This window comes from Triturus cristatus, chromosome 10 (genome assembly GCF_964204655.1).
Source record: "Triturus cristatus chromosome 10, aTriCri1.1, whole genome shotgun sequence".
Lineage (NCBI taxonomy): Eukaryota > Metazoa > Chordata > Amphibia > Caudata > Salamandridae > Triturus > Triturus cristatus.
In genome coordinates, this window is record NC_140593.1 from 1,203,477,777 (window position 1) to 1,203,491,055 (window position 13,279).

The 13,279-nt window shown below is 52.6% G+C and overlaps 1 protein-coding gene across 3 annotated transcripts in view; it reads left to right on the plus strand.

Moving 5' to 3' along the window:
* The first annotated feature begins 3,621 nt into the window (after positions 1–3,621).
* The window catches only part of LOC146797060 (tubulin alpha chain, testis-specific), a 50,778-nt gene continuing 41,120 nt past the window's right edge, over positions 3,622–13,279 (plus strand). Inside the window, exon 1 of one of the 3 annotated variants that reach the window (XM_085629678.1) lies at positions 3,622–3,774. The gene's annotated coding sequence lies outside the window, so the exon portion shown is untranslated. Of the gene's footprint in view, positions 3,793–3,987; positions 4,237–13,279 lie in introns of those variants that run through there. The other 2 variants (XM_085629677.1, XM_085629676.1) reach the window with 2 other exon arrangements.

The window sequence follows — 13,279 nt, forward strand, 5'->3', positions numbered from 1 at the left end:
GATGTTGAGTCTGTGGTTCCTGATGATGGCTGCAAGTGTGGACATGTAGATGTTGAAGATAGTAGGGGTCAGGGAGCAGCCCTGAGGCACTCCAGCCGATCTCTGTGGGTTCAGAGAAGGAACAGTGGTTGTCTGACTCTCTGTGTTCGGCCGGTGAGGAAGGAGCAGATCCATTTCAGGGCTTTGTCGCGGATGTCGGCGTCGTGGAGTCTTGTGCATATGGTGCGGTGGGTGACAGTGTCAAAGGTGGAAGAGGTCCAGGAGGATGAGGGCTGCAGTTGCCTCGGTCAAGGAAGGTGCGGATGTTGTCTGTGACGGCTAGGAGGGCGGTCTCTGTGCTGTGGTTGCTTCAGAAGCCGGATTGGGAGAGGTACAGGATGTGGTTTGCTTCAATGAATTCGGAAAGTTGGGCGTTGATGGCCTTCTCGATGACCTTGGTTGGGAAAGGGAGCAGAGAGTTGGGTCTGAAGTTCTTTTGGTCCTTCGGGTTGGCAGAGGGTTTCTTCAACAGGGGGTTGATATCTGCATGTTTCCAGTCTTCTGGGAAGGTGGTGGCGTAGATGGAGCAGTCAATGATGCTGCAGAGTTCGGGGGCGATGAAGGTGCCAGCTCTGTTGAAGATGTGGTGAGGGCAGGGGTCCGAGGGTGCTTCGGAGTGGAAGCTCTTCATGATCTTGAAATTGTTGTCAGCGGTGAGGAGAGTCCAACTGAGCAGGGTCTGCTGGGGTCCGGTGTTGTTGGGTGTGGTGGTTGCGGGTGAGACGGTCTTGGGTATTGAGGCTTTTGAAGCGGTCATAGATCTCTTTAATCTTGCGGTGGGAGAAGGTGCAAGGTTGTTGCAGAGGTCTTGGTAGGGTGGGATGTCTGCTGTCTCTGTACTGAGTTTGGCGAATTCTTTGACCACAGCAAAAAGTTCTATGCTATTGAGTGCGTTGATCCTCTCTTGCAGGGCCGCTTTCTTTGTTGTTCGAATGAGGTGGTGATGCACAGTGACAAGGGTTTTTAAGACTGAGCGGTCTTCCGGAGTCTTGCTGCTCCTCCATCTTTTCTCGAGCTGTCTATAGGTGCGTCATGAGGGGCATAAGAGAACCAGCTGGGTTTTTTGGAGTGTCGCTTGACTGGGGCTTTTTTGAGGAGAGCAAGTGTGTTGGTGCAGTTTGAGATCCATCTGTGGAGGTTGCGTGCTGAGGTATTAGTGTCCGCGGGTGGCGGAGGTGGGGTTTTGCTGAGGGAGGTGAAGAGCTGTTCTTCTGTGACCTTGTTTCAGCTTCAGCAAGGGTAGCGGTGGGCGTGGTGGTGTATGGTGGGTTTGGTGAAGGAGAAGTGGACGCAGCAGTAGTCGGTTCAAAGGAGCTCAGAGGTGTGACTGAAGGTAATGTCGCTGGAAAAGAAGATGGGGTCGAGCGTGTGTACTGCTGAGTGGGTTGGGGAGGTGACCCGTTGTTTGAGTCCGACAGTGGCAAGGTTCTCCAGCAGGGACGAGGTCTTCTTGTCATTGGGGTTGTCCAGGTGAAAGTTAAGGTCACTGTGGAGGATGTAGTCTGAGGAGGCGAAAGCATGGGATGCGACGAAGTCGATGATGGAGTTGCCGAAGGGTGGACAGGGTCCGGGGGGGTCTGTAAATGACGGTGCCGCGGATGGTGGTGTTTGGGTTGGTCTGGCACTGGACGTGGAGGCGCTCCATGTTGGTCAACTGGGTATCCTGTGAGGCAAGCTCGACAATTGCCAGAGCTTCTTGGTTTTCTTGGACCTTCTGCACCTCTGGGGTCACTGCTAGTTTGTCAAAACCTCTACTTTTCCCTGGGTTACTGACACCACTTACCATGGGCCAGATAGGCTGACAGCAAAGTGGAAAGGTGTTTTGGTAAATAACTTCACAGTAGGGTCTGGGGACCACACCCATGGACCAGCAGTCACACTCAACCCCCTGCCTCCTCTTCCTTATAGTGGAATCTAATCCCTCCCGCAGAATCGGTGCACCCCCACTCTGCATGCAAGCCTGAGGCTGAGGAAGGAAAGGCACAGAGAGACACAGTCGTGGCGAGAGCAGAAACTGCTGGGAAGAGAGAGCACAGCAGGAGAGAGCAGGGAGCACAGGAAAAGCTGAGAGAAGGAGAAAGAGAGAAAGGTAGATCAGGAGAAGCGGGAACTGCTGAGACAAAGAAGGGCAGACATTGGGAAGCATGGACAGCAGAACTGCTGAGGCAAAGAAGGGCAGACAGTGGGAAGTGGCAAAGCAGAACTGCTGAGGTGAAGAAGGGTAGACAGTGGGAAGTGGGAGAGACAGTGGGAAGTGGGAGAGCAGAACTGCTGAGGCAAAAAAGGGCAGACAGTGGGACGCATGGAGAGCAGAACTGCTGATGAGGAAAAGAAGGACAGACAGGCAGACAGTGGGAAGCATGGAGAGCAGAACTGCTGAGGCAAAGAAGGGCAGACAGTGGGAAGCATGGAGAGCAGAACTGATGAGGCAAAGAAGGGCAGACAGTGGGAAGCATGGAGAGCAGAACTGCTGAGGCAAAGAAGGGCAGACAGTGGGAAGTGGCAGAGCAGAACTGCTAAGGCAAAGAAGGGCAGATAGTGGGAAGCATGGAGAGCAGAACTGCTGAGGCAAAAAAGGGCAGACAGTGGGACGCATGCAGAGCAGAACTGCTGAGGCAAATAAGGGCAGACAGTGGGAAGCATGGAGAGCAGAACTGCTGAGGCAAAGAAGGGCAGACAGTGGGAAACATGGAGAGCAGAACTGATGAGGCAAAGAAGGGCAGACAGTGGGAAGCATGGAGAGAAGAGCTGCTGAGGCAAAGAAGGGCAGACAGTGGGAAGTGGCAGAGCAGAACTGCTAAGGCAAAGAAGGGCAGATAGTGGGAAGCATGGAGAGCAGAACTGCGGAGGCAAAGAAGGGCAGACAGTGGGAAGTGGGAGAGCAGAACTGCTGAGGTGAAGAAGGGCAGACAGTGGGAAGCAGGGAGAGCAGAACTGCTGAGGCAAAGAAGGGCAGACAGTAGGAAGTGGCATAGCAGAACAGCTAAGGCAAAGAAGGGCAGATAGTGGAAAACATGGAGAGCAGAACTGCTGAGGCAAAGAAGGGCAGACAGTGGGAAGCATGGAGAGCAGAACTGCTGAGGCGAAGGGCAGACAGTGGGAATCATGGAGAGCAGAACTGCTGAGGCAAAGAAGGGCAGACAGTGGGAAGTGGCAGAGCAGAACTGCTGAGGCAAAGAAGGGCAGACAGTGGGAAGCATGGAGAGCAGAACTGCTGAGGCGAAGGGCAGACAGTGGGAATCATGGAGAGCAGAACTGCTGAGGCAAAGAAGGGCAGACAGTGGGAAGTGGCAGAGCAGAACTGCTGAGGCAAAGAAGGGCAGACAGTGGGAAGCATGGAGAGCAGAACTGCTGAAGCAAAGAAGGGCAGACAGTGGGAAGCATGGAGAGCAGACCTGCTGAGGCAAAAAAGGGCAGACAGTGGGAATCATGGAGAGCAGAACTGCTGAGGCAAAGAAGAGTAAACAACGAGTCAGTCAGTAGTACCAGCTGCTGAAGAGGGAGGACAGAGGCGGGGACACAGAGCAGGAACGCCTGAGAAGATAAAATGGCACAAACTGGGGAGCAAGGGGAGTGGTCAGCACGGAGAATGACGGAAAGTGGGGAGTAGGGGGTGGTCAAGACAGAGACTGGCACTGGTGAGGCGCAAGGCTGCTCCTGTGAGAGTAGAGTAGCCGAGAAAGCAAGGAGAGCGTCCTCTCGAGGACAGAGGGCTGGACTGTGCCCTCCTCGTCGGTATTTACTTATCTCACGGTATTTATTTATGCATCTCACGGTATTTATGTATGTATCTCACGATAATTCTGTATTTCCCCCGATATATACGTATCACCGCCGCTGCCCGCGGCGCGCCCGCTCTGGCGCAGATTAAAGCGCCGGCCCTGGCTCGTTAGTGCGGATTAAAATCAGACACACATGAGCGGCGGCGCAGCCCCTGCCTCCCCGTGTGACACTGGTGCTGCACATCCCTCCTCCCAGACTGAGTAAGGCTGATGCTGCAGGAGGCGCAGAGCAGCAAAACAAGCCTCCTCCCGCCCCCCCGCCCCCCCCCCGCGGGGCTGAGGAGAGAGGGAGGGAGGGAGGGAGAGGCGAGGAGAGGGAGGGGAGGGGAAGAGAGAGCAGCTGCGCCATCACAGACACTCGGCGGCGGCGGAGAGCGGTGGTGCCGGCTCCCAGAGACCCTGACACGGCCTTCAGGTAGGCGCAGCCCCCGGAGGCTGCAGCTCAGGCACGGGGAGGGGATGGGCGGATGCTGCACCCCCCCCCCCGCCCCCCCGCGCATGCAGGTGGGACAGACCCTTCACCTGGCCCTATGGATGCACCTGCCGCCGACCCCCACACATCCCAGCGACATGGACCCTGCGGAGGTGGCACCCTGACCTTCACCCTGCCCCACTTGCATCTTAGAGGAACAGATCCTGCCCCTCACACATCCCAGAGGCGTAGACCCCGCGGAGGTGGTACCCTGGCCATGACCCAGCTCCACTTACATCTTAGAGGAACAGATCCCTCACCTGACCCTGCCCACGTACATCCTAGAGGATTAAACCCCGTGGAGGCGGTACCCTAGGCATAAACCTGTTTTCTCCCATCCGGCAGCGCCATACACTTCACCTGACCCGATGGAGGGAGGACCTCGGCCATGAACGTGCCACACTGACATCCAGGAGGGAGCGCACTTCAACGAAATATCTGGAGGCGGTGCCCAGGCCATCTCAGAGGGACAGACCCTTCATTGGACCCTCTGGAAGCAGTATCCAGGCCATTACCCTGCCCCCCGCGGCATCATAGTGAGATTCACCCTACGTCTGATGCTGTTAAGGGCGGTGCCAGGACATGACCTACCCTACTGGGATAAACTCTTCCTTTGGCCATGTGGGGCCACGACGCTACCCACTGACATCTTAGAGGGACATTTCATCTGACCTGTCAAGGCGGTACCTTGGCCATAACGACCCCCGTTGGCATCTTAGAGGGGCAGAACCTTCAACTGACCCTGTTGAGGATGGTACCTGCCTATGGACCCTGCCCCTCCCCTCCAGCTGGGACTGGTCTCTCATCTGACCCTGTGGAGGTGGCACCCAGGTCGTGACCCTGCCCCCTCCATCAGGGACTGGCCTCTCATCTGACCCTGTGGAGGTAGCACCCTGGACATGACCCTGCCCCTCCCCTCCAGCAGGGACTGGTCTCTATTCTGACCCTGTGGAGGTGGCACCCTGCCCCCTCCCCTCGAGCAGGGACTGGTCTCTATTCTGACCCTGTGGAGGTGGCACCCTGGACATGACCCTGTCCCCTCCCATCCAGCAGGGACTGGTCTCTATTCTGGCCCTGTGGAGGTGGCACCCTGCCCCCTCCCCTCGAGCAGGGACTGGTCTCTATTCTGACCCTGTGGAGGTGGCACCCTGGACATGACCCTGCCCCTCCCCTCCAGCAGGGACTGGTCTCTATTCTGGCCCTGTGGAGGTGGCACCCTGCCCCCTCCCCTCGAGCAGGGACTGGTCTCTATTCTGACCCTGTGGAGGTGGCACCCTGGACATGAACCTGTCCCCTCCCATCCAGCAGGGACTGGCCTCTCATCTGATCCTGATGAGTAAAGTACCTGCCCATGACCCTGCCCCCTCCGATCCAGCAGGGACTGGCGTCTGTTCTGACCCTGTGGAGATGGCACCCTGGACATGACCTTGCCCTCTCCCCTCAAGCAGGGACTGGTCTCTATTCTGACCCTGTGGAGGTGGCACCCTGGACATGACCCTGCCCCTTCCCTCCAGCAGGGACTGGTCTCTATTCTGACCCTGTGGAGGTGGCACCCTGCCCATGACCCCGCCCCCTCCCCTCAAGCAGGGACTGGTCTCTATTCTGACCCTGTGGAGGTGGCACCCAGGCCGTGACCCTACTCGTCCCATCCAGAAGGGACTGGTCTCTATTCTGACCCTGTGGAGGTGGCACCCAGGCCGTGACCCTACTCGTCCCATCCAGCTGGGACTGGTCTTTCTGCTGACCCTGAGGAGGTCATCACCCTGCCCCCTCCCACCCTAGAGGAACAGATCAATCATTTGATCCTGTTCAGGGTGATTCCTGGCCATGACAATGCCCCTCTCCCATTGAGCAGGGACACGCACTTCATCTGACCCTGTGGAGGCAGCATCCTGGCCATGAACCAGCCCAACTGGCATCTCGGAGGGGTAGACCCTTCATCTGACCCCGTGGAGGTGATACACTTGCCACAACCCTGCCCTACTGGTTTTGCTGAGGGACAGACCCATCTGATCTGTGGAGGTGGTACCTGGCATGACCCAGTCCACTTCAGATCCCAACACGGACACATCAACATCATCCCATGGGAGGCCTTTCGGGGCTTTCGAGCCCACTATCTGTGGGACGGTTAAAGTTAAGGCCCTCTGTCAGGTTCACAAGGCGCTTCATAAGACCGGCCCTCTAATCTTTTAGTGCATGCCTAGTCGTGATCTAAGGTCCAGTTCAGCAAAACTAGTGGCCGATCTAAGAATCAATAAAGCGAGATGGGGAGGTAGATGTTTTTAGGGCTCGCGCAGCGAGAGCCCTTTTGTATGGGGTTTCAAAACAGAGCCTGGAATCGCACACGCTCGTGCGTGTGCTTTTCCTTTTGGCTTCCGCGATTGGCCTTTGCGTGCGTATTTTTCACAAAGACGGCACGCAATAGGCCAAAGGCGGGCGCATTGCTCAGCCCACGGCCTATTGGTGTCTGTTACGAGCATCGGCCGTCATGTGCTTTCAATTATCGTGCCCAGACACGGGCACGATAATTGAAAGTACATGTCTCGCTGTGGCGCGCGTGCGCGCACCACTTACGGGATCGTTCTGTTTTTGGATCCTTTTCCCAGGGAAGCAACTAAATGAAAGAACCGCTGACGTCTTGTTACACCTGAAGCAGATGGTGCGGTCCGTTTTCTTGCCTCGAGTTGCACAACAACCCGTGGCACACTTGCCAGGCTGCTACTGGAGACAGTCAATAACACTAGTTATTGCCCTTCACGTCATGAACCCAGGCCGGCGCCTAGTTCAACTTAATGGCGGTCATTAAATGGACGCCGGGGAGATGAAAGGGGGAGTCTACTGTACTGGGCTTTAAACGTGTGCCTTGCAGAGTGCACACACGCCTGCAAGATATACATCAATCTCCCAGTCTATTTTATCACTGTGACCAGCACTGCATAGCTGTCTGCAAACCCCGTGACTTTTGGATTCGTAACACCCAGGCTCGACTTTTCAGCCAGTAACTGTTAGCATGCTTAGCGCTTTCGGCCAAAAACCAGGATTAGCTGCAGGTACCCTTCGTGCCACGGGGTCGGCACCAAGTTAAAACATACCCAGTGCATTAGAGCACACTTTTGTTAATCATTTTCTGGCTATTCTTTCGCAACTTCTTCAACAGCCTGTTTAATTCACTTGGTTGATCTTTGTTTCATATCACCAACCAAGAAATTGTGGCATTTCCCACTGCTCGAGGCAACACACTTAAAATGTTTTAACCTAAAGGACATCCTATCTCTATAGTACTCCGCGGAGCAAGAGAGGGTTCCCCATGACTTGAATGCCTGTCGAAACCCTAGTGCACAGTTATGCTAATTAACGGTACAGCGCTTTTTGCGATTCCGATTTCGCCTGAAAACTCTTGAGGTGGGGGGAGGGCGGGTCAGAAGAAATGAAAATGTTTAAAGGCGCAAGTGAAGGAAGGAACGTTAGAGAAGGAATAATAAAACCCAGTAGATAGAGGGGTCTTCCTAAAATGCTATCATCTCATCAGATTCAGCCATTATTATGAAATCTGTTTATTGGCATTTTGTGGATGTAATCACAGGACATTGTACATTTGAGCAACTTGATGGTTAATAATTGAAATGATACCAGAGATACATCTGTAGACATGAGTTTGGTAACCAGCAGGATCAAGTGCTACACTCACTTATTGGGGAAAGCGAACATTACGGGTCTCCCAACCAATACCATTATCACAATAGTCCCCGCTTGCTCTCACGCCATTGGGGAGCTTCCCCGGAAGGAGCCACCCATAAACCACCCGTATTTCTCTGTTGTATACCTCTAAACAGTTCCCTTAAACAGTAAGAAAAGAGGGCAGAACAGCAAGAGCCTCAACATAACAACAGCAGCAATTTCGGCATCCGTGACAGCATCCCCACGTTCCGTCTCCCGACCCGACCCCCCTCCATCAACCCCTAAACCCCTCGCGCAGACAACTCTATTGATAGCATCGCTCCGCTCCCCGGCTCCTCTCCTAATCAGCCCAGGCCCGCAAGATCCTGGTCATGCCCGACTCCCACCTCGCCCTCCGCCCCCCCCCTCCTCAGTAAGTGGATCCCCAGCGTGCGTGTCACAGGGTCGTAGGGTGTCCCCATCGAGTTGTATCAGGGTCTGCAAGAATGTATTCCACTGGTGTGCTATTGGTGTTTGCCTGAGGCCCACCGTTTCCTCCCTCAAGAGGGCCGCGCCCTCAGCTCCCGCCCATACCAGCATTGAACTCTGCCATGCTCGTGCTTGGGGGGGGTTCCGCCGCCTTCCAACGTTTGGTAATCAACCGCTTCGCCACCACCAGCCGAGGTCGAAAAATCAAGAGTCATCAGATTCAGCCATAACATTAATTAGCCACAGGGGAGGGAGGGTGCGCGGGATTTGTATTACCCAGCGGGCAAGGGTTACAAAACTATTTGCATGTGTAAGTTTGGCTTACAAGAAAAAATCCCTTTTATCTGGCTTGTCAGTGCAGCTAGCTCTAGACCTTATGTGAACAACCGTTAAAGCACCTTTGCAAGCGCTAGTGAGAGAGGGTCTTTGGTGCAACCCACATGTCGATCCCTTAAGTCGCGGGTGATATCGGAGCACAGTGGCGGGGCGGGCGGGCGGAAAGGAGGGACAAAACACATTTTTAAACAAGATGGAAGCCTCACTTCTGCCCTGGAAAATGGGTTTACGGAAAGCCTTCTCCGAGCGTGCAGCCTGAGGCGATGCACCTGGAGCGCGCATCCGGGCCTTGTTTACCCGTATTGTTGGATGCGGCTGTCTGTTCACCTAGAGCCCGCCACTATTATCATATTTTTTTGCAATGAGTGAATCCAGCAACTAATGTCTGTCCTTGTGGACTCCTCCTCGCCACCCGCGCGCGCGCGCGCACACACACACACACACACACGCACACACAGTCACACACACAATCACTCCTCACTAAAACACACAGGCACACACTTCTTTTTCATATTATTATTATCAAATATACATAAACAAAACACGTACTCTTGCATGCACACAACAAACGCATGCACCCATATTCACATACACGTAGAACAAATACAATGGGGCATTCATTCACACATGCGCTTAAATATGTAAACACTGAGAAATACGCGTGTACAAGCAACAACAGTTACAATGCATATCACACCACCACATATATCCTGCTTATGAATGCACACATCCATAGCCATATTACAAGTCAGACACGACGACTACAGACAAGCACACACGTATAGTAACATGCAAAAAACCTAGCCATAATTGCGCGTGCACACACACATGAACCGACCAAACACACGCATACAGAGAGACTTAACGCTCACGCGCTTATCCACATGCACACATTATGCACATACACACATGCAAAAAAATCCAGCAAACACACACCCATACACCACACTCACCACACATGGGATTGTTTGGTAATTGTTGTGTACGGAAAATATTAGAGCGTATCATATTCAGTGTTTCTGTTGCAAAGACCTGCCATCTACCAAGCACCCGAAAATGCACCCGAAAATGTCCATAGAAGAGAGTCTTTCTTTGATGTCACCTCATTAAATTGACCTTATTTTATGGCCGCAATTATACCTCAATGAGGTTTGTCTACAACGTTGGCTTCATGCTAATTTCCCTCCTAACTGGGTTAATTGGAATTGGCTCGGACTGTTTATGAATCAGACATATTGACCTCATTTACATAGAGTAGTTGAAATCCATAATTTTTCAACTCAGCACCCCTTGCCCCTCTTTGACATTCCGGCTGTAGGGCAGCTCAGAGAGAGCGGCTCACACTTCACTGAACACCATTGTGCACTCCTTCGCCCTCCTCCTTTCCCGCCCTCTGCTTCCCTTCTCCCCCCCTCCTTTTCTGCATCCGTTTCACTTCGTCATCACCCGCTCCTCTAAGTTGCATCCCTCCATGGAGTCCTTATTGTCCTCATGGCACATCTCTCTCACAGACCACTTCCATATGTTGTTACTTACTTACACATTACAGGGGGTATTTATTTAACCAATTTACTCCCTGTGCGCTAGCATGCATATTTCCCTCATAACTGTAGATCTAATGCTATCTTTTCAGTCTCTTTGTTTCACTCGCTCTCTTTTCAGGGCTTCTCTTCTCATTTATTCTCTCACTCTCCCTCCCTTCCCCCTTTCCCTTCCTTTCCCCCTCTTTCCCCCTTCTCTTTTCCTCATACTGCCTTATCTCCTTTGGCTCAGGCTGAATGTCTTTAGCACAGCACTCATCCCTCCCCAGCTATGCCTCTGCATACTCCAGTGATACGAACTGAGGAACACGAAGTGCAAAGCCAGTGTCACTCATGCTTTAATGAGCTTTCAAATGCATGCGGACGCCACATTTCTTTTCCATTTGCAAAGCCAATAGCCCTCCATTTAACTAACGCGAGACCTATTGCATTGCAAATGCTTGTTCTTATTCTGCCTGCAAGCTATGGAACACCATGCCCCTCTACTTAAGATCCTGCACATTCAGGAAAATGTTAAAACCTGGCTTTTCTCATCTTTTTATAAGTAGGATTCTTTCTTATGGCTTCTTCTAGGACTCTAGGGCCAAAACACCATTTGGCATTAATGCACTTTTATACATCTTTACTTGTTTACCCAAGCCATGCCTTTGCCCACTTCCTTCATGAAGGAACAGACCCTTAATGGGGGTCTCCTGAAGCCCCCTCTTGGCTCAGATGGTGCCAGGGCAATATCTACCCTCCCATTCACATTCTCACTGTCCGTGGTGATCTCCTCGTCTGGCAAGGGTAATGACCCCTCTTGTAACGCACTCACATCCTGCAGGATTGATAGCGCCCTGCCTTAATCCAACTCCATGACACCCCCCAGGCCGAGGCCGTATGCTCGCCATATAGACTCCCATTCACATCTTGCAGTCAATGACCCTTCATCAGGCTCTGCCGGAACCCCCTTAGGGCCCAATAGGTACCCTAATCTTAACTCCCCCTTCCCTTCACATCATTCAGTGATAAACCCTTCCCCTGGTGAAGTTGGGGGCACATCTTGGGTCAGGTGGCACCCTGGCACACTGTCTCTCTTCATAATCCTGCAGTAACAGACCCTCCCCATAATCCCATGGCAGACAGGTGTTACTGGGGTCGTATCGCAAAAATCAGAGCCCTTGACCACTGTCGTCCTGGGACACAACCTTACTATTGAGCCCACACTGCTGACCACCAAGTACATTAGCACTTAACTCACAGGTAGCGAAGTCGATTAGTCCAAAGGCTTACTCTGGGAAGTGATGCTGGGTTAGACTCAGACATCAATTGATAGTTTAATATGGATACAAATAAATCAATGTCCAGCCAGTACTGTTCCTTGTTAAAAAAAGTACTTTCTGTTTGCACACTATACTGAACATAAAATTCAGATGGCACTTGAAATATTACATTAGTATCTCATCTACAAATCACAGTACGAATGAGGGGGGGAGCCCCTGTCGTTCCGCTAGGACAGTTTTAGATTGGTAACTTAATGCGCAAGTGAAATACCAAGGGAAATGTACCAATGGAGCCCCAGCTGTCTGACTGACCCATCGCCCAGGAGCTGGATATGTTCAGTTTCAACTGGGGCAGTGCCACGCAAGCTGGAGAGCTTCTGCGTAGAGCTCGTCAGGTCTATGCCCTGGTACGGCCATGATTGCCGTCCGCGATGTGCCCATGCATCAGAGTGGCGATGGTCAGGCATCGACCGAGGTCCTCTCTGATGACTGGGGACGCCTTCCTTCTGCCAGAGGTCAGCCGAATGAAACTGCTTAAGACAGTGATGCATTCAGCGTCTTACACCGTTAGGGTAGTCTTCTTCAGTGGGACGGCCTGTGAATCTCACAGTCGGTCATCAGGAGTGTCCCTAAGTCACAGGTTCCCCAGCTTCTCACCATGGGTTGCAGGAATACCAGGCTATCTAAGGCCGCACCCCCAGGCTTGAACGATGCAGGACTTCATCTCCTTCAATACCTCTTCTAGGCAGTGTTTTCCTCTTGCAAGGGTACCTCCAGTGCCCCTCCTAAGCAGTCACCCCACTCCTTTTTTCAAGGCAGGTCCCAAGATAGCTTCTTCTGGAAGGCTGTAAAACTCCCATTTTTTTACTCTTGAACGTGGTGAGGAGGAGTTAGTGATTAATGCCACAGCCCTACAGCACAAGGGTTTCTTCGTCACATGTGGTTTGTGAAACACCGAATCCTGGTAAAGACATTCTGGTACAATGGCTGAAAGCTTCTGTCCATTCTTAGTACTAATGTTTCAGGCAGCGTTTGTGTATCCAAGAGTCGGTTTTGGGCAGGTCTTGCCTTTTGCTTCCTCCTCCTAGGCTGGTCCTGCCATAGCCTTACTCTTCAGGTGCCAACAGGACACCGGATGGAGTTGGCAGTTTTCTGTCATGAGACAGCCAAGACCAGGGCCCCAACGAGGGATAGGCTGTCCCACTTATCTTCCTGTTGACCTGCATGGGTAACCCTTCAAGGGACCACCAGTGAGGCAAGAAAGTCCAAGAGAATGTCCCTAAGCTCTAAAATGACCCTCCGTCTCGTCTCCTCCACACCCTGGAGTCTGGCCCACTACCAAGGACCACAGGAATGCCCTGGAGGATCCTCGTGCACCTCTTGGATTCAGAAAATCAAAATGGATTCCTGTGTGACAACAGTCCCATATAACAGACACACTCCAGAGACGTCTACAAACAGAAGTAACATATACAGGTGTCATCAAAGTCCCACGATGATGCGGAGCACCAGGTTGGAGGGGAATATGTTATATGCATTTATTACGCGTACAGTTACTCGAGAGTATCCCGGCGCGAGTCTATAAAGGTACTATATTCAGCTTCAAACAGAAATATAGGTTTTCAGTTTTTTCCTAACAACCACTGGGTTCTGGATGGTGCGCATGGTCAACGGGAGAGAATTCCAGGCAGTGGCTGCCTT